The 13,251-nt window shown below is 36.2% G+C and overlaps 1 long non-coding RNA gene across 1 annotated transcript; it reads left to right on the top strand.

Moving 5' to 3' along the window:
- The first annotated feature begins 10,139 nt into the window (after positions 1 to 10,139).
- On the top strand, positions 10,140 to 12,888 carry LOC137490161 (uncharacterized). Its single transcript, XR_012406327.1, has 6 exons — positions 10,140 to 10,257; positions 10,980 to 11,063; positions 11,184 to 11,238; positions 11,338 to 11,413; positions 11,488 to 11,648; positions 11,983 to 12,888. It is a non-coding gene; the product is annotated as an uncharacterized lncRNA (long non-coding RNA).
- The last annotated feature ends 363 nt before the right edge of the window (positions 12,889 to 13,251 follow it).

The following is a 13,251-nucleotide window of genomic DNA, read 5'->3' as shown; positions in this document are numbered from 1 at the left end:
GTGGAAAAGGCAAGGTGTGCAGCACCCTTTATCCTTCTTTATACACAAAAGAGCAGTGAAGAGCAAGTTGTAATATGTTTTATTATTTTATTAATTTTACTGTATATATTTTACTTTTTTTTTTTTTTTTTTTTTTTTTTTTTTTTGTATGACAAGTGGCTATTCATTTCTGCAGCTGATTATGACAAAACACTTATTCTTGTTTAAAATAATCAGAAAACAGCAAGAACTGGGGATTTATTGCTCATTCTTGCTGTACTGAACTGTGTCCTCAAAACTGAGGAATGTAACTTCTGTGTATTGGTACAACCATACTTAACAGTTTGTTTACCAAATAAGACAGCAGCAAATATTACCCAACTCTGTTTTCGTTGTGTCACTCCTGCAGACTCCTCCATTTCTGAGTTCCCGGTCACGGTACTCATGTTCAAACAAAAATGTCTGCACAAAGAACTCAAGATCTTCTCTTTTAATAAAATCCTCTGGCATTCAAATATTCCCCCTCCCCCTTTTAAGTCGTCACCAGCATTAAGTTATCCCCATTTTTCGCTGGTGATGGGGATTGTTGCTCTCTCCACCACCACATTAACACTGGCATCACCTATAATCTTGTCTCCTGCACATCAATCCTGACTGCAGCCTGTTCACAAAATGTACAGCCAGTACGCATGGGCACAAGATGGCCTACTTTCCCAATTCCCTTCCTTGTCTGGATCACTGGTGCCTCCTAACTAATCGGGCTTGTCTAACCCACCACAGTCTCCTGATTCAAAGCCTCCTGACACAGAAACCCCATATCTATCTCAGCTTCATGCTCTAGACCCTCCTCTGCACTACAATTCAAGTCCAACTATGCTCCATGCTCCAGGCTCACCTCCACTGCACATATCTGGCTCACCTTCCTTCTCCCTGTTCCACCTCTGTTCAACCTCTCTCCTGGACAGTATTGGGTGCATCTGGAAGCTGCTCCTAGAGTGGGGTCTATGTTGTGATTGCCACACTTTATTTTGATGGTCCATTTGAGTATCAGTAGACTGTCTGCTTAATATCTTTTGATACTGCTCCTTCAACAGACCTCCAACTGATTATTAGAAACTTTGCAAGTACATGTCAACTTACACTAACCCTAACCCCAACCTAACAGTCCACGTATAATATATTTAGAATTAGTCTTTTTAGAATTAGAATTAGTGACTGTCTTCTCCTGTTTTTACACTTGCCTGCCTGACAACTCAAAGCTCCATTTGTCACATTCTAGTTCATTACAAGTAATTACATCAAATAAATGGTTTCATCAAACAGTCATTTGGGGGAAAGTTGTTCTAGTTACCAGAAAAAAAAGCAAACCAAAAAAATAAAATAAAATAATTTATTAATGTTTTTGCAGCACCTTTGATTAAACAATGCAGTTGTGGTAATCTTAAAATACATTGAAACTACAAAAGCACTAATCCACAGAATATGTTAAGCAGTTTATTCCTGTGAATGTTTTAGAAACAACAAACATGCATTATACTGTAACAAAATCCAGTGTGTTGCTTGAATGTGACGTGTTTTTTTTTTTTTTTTTTTTTTTTTTTTTTTTGTAAATTGTTTCAGAAGGTTCTACCATATGTCACTAAGGGGAACTGTTGATAAAATGCATTAGCTGCTGTTCAAAATGCCATTATTCAGATACTAATGGAAACCAGTTATATAATCACTCATTAGTTTAGAACAAAGATCATTAAAGAGGTGATAGCTGATTGTGTGCTCTGGGCCAAAGGGGAACTCTGGTGTCAGAATCACAGTTTATTGTTGTCGGGTTTAATTAAGATTTTATCTTGGATTAATCCACTTACATAAAGTTGCCCTCCCGGTCGCTGTCTCTGCAGATGGCATGAAGCGCAACAAGGAATATTGTTTGTGGATGGAGGGTTGAAGGGAGGCAGAAAATGTCTTTGTAGAATTAATGGCAACACCACAGAACAAGCCTTGCAGCGACAACAAATCAAACTTACCCGAAGACTGCTGTGTGTTACAAATTATATAGTGGCTGACATTATACACTTCTAATGAAATAAAAGGTTCAGTCAGCGAACAATTGGTTATGCTTTATAAAGCTCAGTGTGACACATGGCCCTGTGAATGGAGACCTCACTCAGTTATGGTCTGTTTACACCTTTAATGTGGCTCTCGTTCTGCTAAATAAAATGAGCTGCATATATCTAAACATAGCAGTGCTGTATGAGCTGAAGAGTAATATAGAGTCTCTTTGAAGTTTCCATCATGAGTGTTACCGCTCTTAGCAGTGTCTCTTATTGTGGCGTGAAATACAGCAATGCAGCCTATTTGCATAAAAAAAGCAATGAGCTCAGACTGTTGGACACAACTATGTTGGCAGCTTGTAAAGCAACTTGTAAAATTTTCATTAGTAGATACCATTGTCAATGTCTTGTGCTGTGTGAGTCATAAGTTCAACCATCCTGTATGGAGATCTGGTAACGTTGTTTGTTTTCTTTTTTTTAATCTAAACAATCCAAAAATCTTTCTGCATTTTAATTTTGCTGACATATTTGTATGAGCATATCCCTCCTTGGACAATGACAATAACTGTGATAATTATACTAAATACTTTGCAAAATGAGAAGACTGATTACTACCCCCTCTTGTGCAGGCACAAAAACACAGCTCTCGTTTCATCTGTTCGGTGTGCTTATAGGTTGCCTACAGCTTGGTCCAGACCTGATCCAACACCAGGCGAAAACACAGTTGGGTTTTTGGTAGTTTTTTGACATCAGTTTGGCATGTCCCTGCCCTAACATATATTTACTCCTGGATAAAGGACCATCACCTTCAAATCAATCTTCAACTCAATCCAAAACAGAACAGCTGGTAATCCAAGCCAATATTAAGGCAAGGAATGTTTATGTATATAGCACATTTCATACACAAATTCAAATTGTTTTACATGAACAAGAATAAAAGAAACTAGAAAATAAAAAAGATATCATTAAAATAATTTAAAAAGACTAAAACTGATAAAAACAGATTAAAATGTGTTAAAACATGTTATAAAACAATGGAAAAGAAAAGAATGACATAATAGTGCGATCTACCGGATATAGCTCATTCAGTAAAGGCACAGCTAAACAGATGTGTTTTAAGTCTTGATTAGATTGTGCCTAATGTTGGAGCACATCTGATCATTTCTGAAATCTGATTCCTGCTGGCCGATTCACCCTGCTTTGACTGAGATCTTCCTAATGACCTGAGTGATCTGTGGGGTTTGCATTCATTGAGCATATCTATATTGTATTGAGCTCCTAGGCCATTTAGTGATTTATAGACAAGTAATAATACTTTAAAATCTATTCTGATTTTAACTGGGAACCAGTGTAAAGACCTGAGGTGTGATGTGCTTTGATTTACTGGTTCTGGCAGCAGCATTCTGGATGAGCTGCAACTGTCTGACTGTCTTTTTGGGAAGGCCAGTGAGGAGTCCAATACGGTAATCCATCCTGCTGCTGATAAAAGAATGAACAAGCTTCTCAAAGTCTTCACTAGAAGCAAAGCATCTAATTCTTGCATTGTTTTTAAGATAATAGTATGCTGATTTACTTATTGCTTTGACATAACAACTAAAACTTAGATCTCATTATAAAATTCTTGATTTTATTGTTTGTTGTTTGACCCTTAGTGCCAAGGTACACATTCACCTTGAGAACTTCATCTCTCTTCCCAAATGCAATGACTTTAGTTTTCTCTTTGTTTAACTGAGGAAAGTTTTGGCACATCCAGTTATTAATTTCATCAATGCATTGGCAGAGGGTGTCAATGAGGCTGAAGTCATAGGCGGTAAGGCAAAGTAGATCATCAGCATAGCTTTGGTAGGAGATTTGGTTCTTTCTTATTGTTTGGCTCAGTGGGAACATATGAAGGTTGAACAGGAGAGGTGCCTGAATTAAATCTTGTGGGACTCCACATGTCATGGGTGTCCACTTCGACCTATGGTCATCTATACTGACATAGTAACCTCTTCCTTCAAGGTAAGATCTGAACCATTTGAGGACTGTCCCAGCCAGCCTAACCCAGTTTTCCAGCCTATCCAGAAGTATGCTGTAATCAAATGCAGCACTGAGATCAAGCAATACTGGCACTGTTAGTTTATCTGAGTCCATATTTAGGCAAATATCACATATTATCATTATAAGGGCTCTATCTGTACTATGATAACTCTGAAACTAGATTGAAAATTGTTTAAACATCACTTGGAGCTTAAGTATGTTAACTTGGTTAAAAACAACATTTTCAATGATTTTGCCAATGAAAGGGAGATTTGAAATTGGCCGGTAGATATTCTGTAGGGTGCTACACTGGTTGCTCTTTTTCAAGTGGGATTTAACAACTGCAGTTTTGAGCGAGTTTGGAAAAGTCTCCAATTATTCGTTTTACAGCTGGGCATGTGCCTGGTGAAGAACATAGGTTTGATTGTTAACGACCAACTGGATTTTACAGACGGCATAAGTGCTTGATCATGCAGATTTCCTCTATATATCATTTGAGATAAATAGATTCTCATATCAGACCACGCAACTCAACTACTTGCCTAAGCTCTTGCCTTGTCAAGGATGAATTGTTGCAATTCTCTCTTGCTGGCATCCCAATCAACCCTACCAAGCCTCTACTGTACTGCTGATCCAAAATGTGGCAATGAGAGTGATCTTTAACAAACTGAAAATAGTGCATGCATGTCACACTTACATCCATTAACCTACAAAGGCTGCTAACATTTAGCTACAAAACAACCACTGGGTCTGCACCCCATTACTTGAACAAACTTTTGTAGGCTTATGTGCCTGGCATGACTTTTTTTTTTTTTTTTCTGTTAATAAACGTTAATAAATGCTTTGTGGCCACATCCCAAAAGGATATAAATTATTTTCAAGGTTCGAGGTTGGTGGAATGACTTGCTTGAATTCTAGTCTAAAGTTTCATCAACACTTAATTCTCTAGCAATCTCTATTTAGTCTTTAAATATCTGTGTATTCTTCATTTTTCCCTGGTTCTTGGTTTATATAATAATACTAATAATAATAATAATAAAAGTGCACAATGCTAAACTAGCTGAGACTTGTCTCTGCTTTTACATATTCTTGCTTTTCTTGTGATTTTAAAGTGTGTCTATTATGCACGTTTACAAAGTATATTTGCATAGTTACTGTACAGAATATTCTCATGATAATGAAATGCATGACCCACAGTTCAACCTACAGTAACACTTTAAGTAAAGCAGGATTGATTACCATTTTATAGTACATTTTGAATTTATTTTATGACTGCGGTTAAATTAATTCACAATTTTCATTTACAAGAATGCAGATTATCAGTAGCCTGCCACAAATGCACCAGCTGTTACAATAGCTAGTCTGCAAATGTATGATGCTATACCATTTTAAATGCATAGCACTATTTGTCAAATACATACTATACATAGTGTCAGAAACTGTATTATGATGACATACCACCTAATACAGTGTGAGAATCAGCTTCTTATCCCATGATATGTTAGTAAGATGAGACACTTGACAGAGCTGTAAGTATATGTGAGCTAACTAGCTGAGAAATGTTCAGGGGGAATGTGATGTATGATCAGCTGCAGGCTGTCTATATATCTATCTCTTACTCAGGCTCAAATCTTCATTGTCACTTTTCAACACATCTCTGTTTTCTGAGATTCATAATAAACTCAGCAACTTGTGTAATCAACGTGTGAACAGTTTTAGATAGTATTTTAAAGAATTATTGCCTTATTTATACTCCCTACCAAAATGTGCAATGTAAAATCCCACCAATTAAATTTTAACTTAGAGATAAAGACTAACCTAAACTATGCTACTACTGCTACTGTGTTGATACACATGTATATCTCTATCATATGGTTATTTGCAAATGACAGTCCAAAGTCTATTATCACACTCTGTCATACATACATACATAAACACACACAAACATTCAGAACCTTCCCAGTCGAGTCCAGCTGAACAAAGTGACTCCAAGAGCACAGCGACAATTTATCCAAAATCCAGGTCACAAAAGACCCAACTTCAACATCCGTAAACTACTTCGTTAAGGTGATTGTTCATGACTCCACCATAAGAAAGAAACTGGCAAAATGGTTTGGCATGACATAAATCCAAGATGAAAACAACTGTTGAGCAAAAAAAAAAAAAATATATATATATATATATATATATATATATATATATATATATATATATATATATATATATATATATATATATACACACCTTGTTGACTGAGACGTTTTGGATGAGACAAGTTTTTGGAAGGTGTGTGTCCCATTGTGCATGGTGTAAAAGTAACACTGCATTTCAGAAAAAAAGAACATTGTATCAACAGTAATATGTGTTGATGATAGTGTTAATGCTGAGCCATGACCTTAAAAAGAGAGTTCATGATTCAAAGTGGCTGAGTTAAAACAATTCTGCAAAGATGAGAGAGCCAAAATTCTTTCACTGCACTGAAATGTCCCGTTTCCACTGAGTGATACAGTACAGTACGGTACCACTTTTTTAGCACCCTTTCGAAAGGGTCCCAAACACAAGAAATGTTACCAAAAGGCGGAGCTAGACGCGCATCTGAACGCTATTGGTTTACAGAGATATGTCATTCGCTTGCGCAACAAGCCAGAATGAAAACAAAAAACCTGACCTGTTTAAAATACACATCTGAGAGATTACAGCAGAATTATATATATATATATATATATATATATATATATATATATATATATATATATATATATATATATATATATATAATAACAAGCCATGGTTGATCAGGGCTCAAACAAACCTTGTCGTCATCTTGATGAACAGCCACAAAGCCATGGAGTAGAGCAGAATCTACCCTGTGTCTCTTAGTATTAGTCTGAAGAGCGAGCGGTTTCGCTTTCTTGTTTGCGCTCATCGCGCGTCTATATCTGAAATAACAAACTTCTTGAGCTCATGATAATAACATGCGCTTGATTATTGACGTGCTTGAAACCTGATCCTGTCAGACACTGACAAACGCGAGAGGAAGCAAAAAAAAAGGAGCACATTATTTTTTCAGCAAACGTGAACAAACTGCCTTGTCTTAATTTTAATCATCACCTTTTGGACTAATATGAACAGGGAATGATGAAATTACTCTCTAACAGAGACTACCGCTTACTGCTGAAGATTGCAGACACAGATGAGAGGTTTCACTGACTGTGGACTATATTTGTGTTGTTTTGAATCTAAATAAGGACGAAATGTATGCTGTGTGTAGTTTTTCTGTAGTTGGGAACATATCATAGACTGTATGGGGCTGTATGTGTTCATATATGTTCATTTGTTTATTTATTTAATATAATTACAGACGTTACAGTAGGCTATTTCGCACTGTTATTGATCTGCAGTTATAATCCAATCATGTTCATAGAAAAGTAATAAACATTTATAAAGATATATTTATGTGTGTAAAGCCTCTGTTTTGTGAAAAGTGCTTTTCATATCATAAGTAAGCGACCCGTACAGCTTTATTGTAGACATTTCCTCGAGGAAGAATGATGCGGTTGAAACTTTCTGTCATACACCACGCCCACCAAAAGGGTACCCTTGGTAGTGTAAACACAAGCCTGATAAAGGTGACCCGTACTGACCCATACCGTACTTTACCAGTCAGTGGAAAGGAGCCCTAGCAGACTCATTGCAAGTTATCAAAAACATTTGATTAGTTACAAAGTTTAGGGGTAAACACATTTTTACACATGTAGTCATGTAGTTTTGTAATTAGTTTTTTTCCTAATATTAAAAAAAAAAATTAAATCTGCATGATGTGTTTGAGTTATGTTTGACTGTTTGATTAAATTTGCTTGATGATCTGAAACATTAAATTGTGCCAAACATGCAAAAACTAAGAAATCAGTAAGAACACTTTTTAACTCCACTTTAGTTGGGTTTCTGGCTTGTCTGCCAGCTTATAAAAGCTATCTGAAACTGTGTCATCCAACAAGCTGTTTTAATTTGTAACGTTTTTACAAAGATAGTGAATTTCTTCCTTAACCCTCCTGTGACCCTAAAATTTGCTAACACCTTTTTCCACTGGGGTCAATTTGTCCCCAGACTTTTAACTGAAAGTAACTGAAAATAAATACAAAGTCTGTGTTATCTGGCAAATGGTCAATGCAGTTTGTCAGTATCAGAGGCTATATTAACTATATATTTTCTGTCAAGGACAGATTTTAGGTGATGAGCAAGTGAGTAAATGGATGCATAAATACACAGTTTGACCAGTTCATATGTGATAAATAGTGACTCACTTACATGGTTTGCTGTGATTTCATTCACATCAGAAGCAAATCTTTTTACATGAACCGTCCCCCAGACCACTCTTTTAAGGGGAACTTGGGTACAGTTTGTATGTGTGCACCCAAATTCAGAAAACAGCACTCTTAATATCCAAATTAAGCAAACAGTGAGTGATGTCAAACAAACCAGATGCACATAAAAAGTGCTAATGTGAATTAATAATAAAAAAAAAAATCTTAATTATTATAATATTCATTCATTCATTTCATTAATTTTCCTTCAGCTTAGTCCCTTAATACAACCCAGTACTGAGAAACACCCATAAACTCTCATTCACACACTCATTCATAAACTACGGAATTTTGTTCAATTCCTCTATAGCACGTATTTGGCCTGTGGGGGAAACCAAAGCACTCAGAGGAAATCCACGTGAAGACAGGGAGATGCAAACTCCACACAGAAATGCCAACAGGTCCAGCCTGGACTTGAACTAGCAACCTTCTTGCTGTGAGGCGACAGTGCTAACCACTGAGCCACCATGCCACCTTATACATTTTCTTTTTCATTAACTATGCATATATTTTATGTCATTACAATCCTGCTTTAAATCAGTCGAGAAAACTGATTTATATTTTAATGTGAATGCAAATAAGTAAATAAATAATGCTGAGTGTGTCTCTATCTAAATTTTAAAGCAACTCAACATTTTCCGAATGCACTGTAAAATGCTTAACTACTTGAGTTGCTTTGTTTTGATGAACTAGTTTGTGAATCTCAGTGCATGGTCCACTGATGATGTGTAGAGATGCTTTTAGACACCTGTCAAAACATCTCACAGGTATCATTCAAGAAAGAATGACTGATAATTTTCCACAGATGTCAGGTTAGCATGACATATGGATCTCTGGTTACACCTGCTTTACATTCATTGCGATTGTACTGTGATTTTACAGCACACTCTCAGAAAAAAAGGTACAATGAGGGTACAATTTTGTTCCTAGAGGGAACAAAATCTAAAATTGTACCTTTAAAGGTCCCATATTGGTCCTTAGGGTACAATTTTGTACCCAAATGGGCTATAAAGGTACAAATGTCCAGATTTAGGTTTGAAAGGTACATTTTTGTACCTTTTATAGCACATTTGGATACAAAATTGTACCGTAAAGGACCAATTTGGCACCTTTAAAGGTACAATTATATATTTTGTTTCACTATAGGAACAAAATTGTACCCTCAGCTCATGATAAGATCAAGACACTATATAACACTAATTTAAATGTATTAATACTAAGCATTAATACTAAAATACATAATTTAAAAATATAATAAATAAATAAATTGATTGAATTAAATATTTTAATAATTAATTTTTTTCATGTATTTAAATTACATTTTTTCTCAAAAATGTTAATAGTTTAATTTATAATTAAATGTAATTTTAATCAATAACAACGTAAATACTGGTCTTTGCTTACTGTTTAAGTCGCTATAGTATACAGGATGTAGAATAAGAACCATGCAGAGTGACAGCATCTTCATACAGGTGGTGATGTTGCTGTCTCTTTAAGAATTTGGCTTGTTGAGACGTTATAGTAGTGTTTGTTACTGAGGCGGTCGGTCGAGTATGCTGGCTGTTTACACAGAACTTCGCACGCTTTTCAAAGAAAAGTCTATTTTGGAGTCCACACTTTTCTGGTAAGAATGTATTAAAGATATATTTTCAGTCTCATTTTTACATGTGAAGCCGTGTTCTGTTGATTTTGTCTGACTCTCGGGTCTCGGCTTTCCCCGCTTTGTGCTCCGGGCTGGCTGGTGTACGTTGGCCTGCAGGATGGAGTTTGCTAAGATGTCTGCAGCTTATTAAAGAAGTTAATACAATGTGATATCGAAGTCACCGAGGGACATAACGTTATAGAAGGTAAGTACTATATGCTGTTAGTTTTCTCGGTGTAAAAGTTCCCTTTATCGCCTACATTACGTATTCACGCCTTATATGTTAACTTACGTAACTGCTTTATTAATAAGTGTTGCCACGGCGGAATATAATCGCAACCCAGATAGCAAAATACACTTGGGCCAGTTGCGGCTAGATTCTCGCCTGCCCGAGTCCGTCTGCTGTATCGTTACTCGGGCCAGATGCGGCGGCAGAAGCGAGCCGACGCTGCCGTATCCGTGCACCGGAATCGGGCCGTGAGTAATGTGCGGTGTGGCCCGGAGCTCGCGCGACTGAAGTCTTCATATACCTTGATATAAAACCTTTTGTTATTAATACTGGAATTTGTAATTATCGATAATGTTATATATTTTGAGGCCATTTTCTAGCCACGGTTGACCGCGGAAATGTAATTTTAGACGGTTATATACACCGCCATTTTGTGAAGAAAAATCACAATTTTGTCACCGGCAAAGCGACTGATTATGTAAACGTGGCTAGTTACAAACGTGGTGTGCATATCTTCGTTTCAGTGTCTAAGTTATATTAATGTTGAGGAGTGTCCACAAACTCTCATGTCCAGAATTGTTGGTGCTTTACTATCGTTTAACGTTATACTTATATATAAATAAAATACTATAAATAAATAGTTATTGCTTTATCTTATTGCTTTCCTGAAGTTTATGAAGTTTCCAATTGTATTTCAGGACAAGATTGAACAACATAATGCAGGCTAACAGCATCAGAGCAATGAAGGCATGTCATATGAAAGCATGGCTCAGTTACAAGATGTAAGTATGTCTCATTATCTATACCATGGTTTTAATGGCTTACATACTATTTTAAATTTGTAGGTTTTTACTTACAAACAACAATAAATGTACACCCACGTGTTTAAAATTATTTTCTAGGTTTTCATCGAAAGATGAGAGATCAGCTGAAGAATGCTAAGAACCTGACTCTAAGGTACTCTTTCTAAACTTTCTCCACTTGATTAATATTATTAAATTCTAGCTTTAGATGAATTCCTTCATATTTGTTTGTATGCCACATCTTATGTTCCAGGAATTGATTTTACAGCAGCACTTCTCATGTTGCCAGCCTTGTTAAGCGAGACACTTCAACATTTCGTTGTGCTCCGGTGCGTATGTTGTTTTCTGTTCAGTATATGCTGTGATAAATGCATTTTATAATGCTTGATATTCTTTATATTAGGATGACGCAGTGGGTAGTGCTGTCACATTACAGCAAGAAGGTCGCTGGGTCAGTTGGCATTTGTGTGAGGAGTTTGCATATTCTTCCAGTGTTCGTGAGGGTTTCCTCCAAGTGCTCCGGTTTCCCCACAAGTATAAAGACATGCGCTATAGCTGAATTTGGTAAGCTTATTTGTCTGTAGTGTATAAATGTGTGTGTGAATAAGTGTGTCTGGATGTTTCGTAATACTGGGTTGCAGCTGGAAGGGCATCTGCTGCATAAAACATGCTGGATAAGTTGGTGGTTCATTCCACTGTGGCGACCCCAGATTAATAAAGGGACTAAGCCAAAAAGAAATTGAATGAATGAATGAAATTTATATTAGTCTTTTCTGTGATACTTTTTTTTTTTTAAATCGGTGAATATTAATTATTTTACTTTCTATGCATGTTGATTTTCTCTTCATCAGTGATAGAGTGACTGATATTAATGTAATTATTGCTTTGTCATTTACAGTGAATCATCTTCACCACATCCAACAGTTCAAGTACAGGAGGAGGCCACCGACTGGACAACTGTGTTAACAGACGAGTCACGGCAGTCTTCAGAGTTGATGGGATTGCGATTGGCCGGGCTAATGATGTGGACGAATATACATTTTTGACATATCCATCTTATTAGAAGAACACCTTGATGTTTCTGCAGAGGAATGTTTTGAATGAATGGTGGACAGTGACAAGCCTCGATCTACTCCAGTTACCAGAGTGATCAACCTTGTTTTTTGTTTCTCTACATGCTCTTGGGATAATCACAATCATCAAGTTAATCCAGCACACTGCTATCATTCATGCATAAAGCAAATTTTTAAGTAACTTGTGGTCCTAATGACTATCAAAGAACATTTTCCAGATATGAGTGCTTTACATGTCATGTTTACCAAAAGCATAAACACATATTGTGTTACAACAAATTACAACTCCACTTAAGGATGATGAGGATTAATCTACTAGTGTTGAGGAAGAGGCTACTGATGTATTTGGTTTTCTGCACTGTTGAAGCAATTTATAGAGAAACATTGCCTTCATTCTGAAATTCAGAGAAAATGTTGATGACAAATTATTTAATATGACTGAGTATTCTGACTAAAGACAAATACTTTGGACTTTATAAAGTGAAGTACTTGATGTAGCCTGTGTAATGTGTTTATAAATCTCAAACAGTATTCTTGTGGTCTTTGTATTAAGGGTAGATTATATACTGTACAGTGAGTGAACAATTTTTATTTGTTATCTAAATTGTTCTTTTTACTGTTTTACATGTCTGCTTTATATTTACTGTGTAATTTTATTTCTTGACACATTCAGTTGTGAGTTGTAATGAAATATTTCTACATTAATAAATAAAAATGGACATCTGCGAACCAAAATATTTTATTTATTTATTTGTGCATGCAGTCACCAAAGGATCAAAATGCCTGGGTCAGTACCCTGAAAATGCTATATAATATAAAAAGGTACATTTTTGTACCTTCGGTGGGGGTACAAAATTGTCCCTTAAAGGGTACAAATGTAGAAGGTACAATTTTGTACCTTTAAATAGAGGTACAAATTTGTACCCTTAAGGGTACCACCCCAGTGACGGGCCATTTGTACCCTAAAAGGTACAATTTTGTACCTTTTTTTCTGAGAGTGCACAGTGTTGCTTCTAACAGACGTGAAGTGTATTATGAGAGAAAGGTGTTTAGCATCCTGTTAACAGCTGTTGATTCGTGTGATTATTGCATGG

The sequence above is a fragment of the Danio rerio genome, chromosome 5 (genome assembly GCF_049306965.1).
Source record: "Danio rerio strain Tuebingen ecotype United States chromosome 5, GRCz12tu, whole genome shotgun sequence".
Taxonomy (NCBI): domain Eukaryota; kingdom Metazoa; phylum Chordata; class Actinopteri; order Cypriniformes; family Danionidae; genus Danio; species Danio rerio.
Note: the sequence above shows the minus strand (reverse complement) of the source record. Positions and strands in the feature narration are given on the sequence as shown.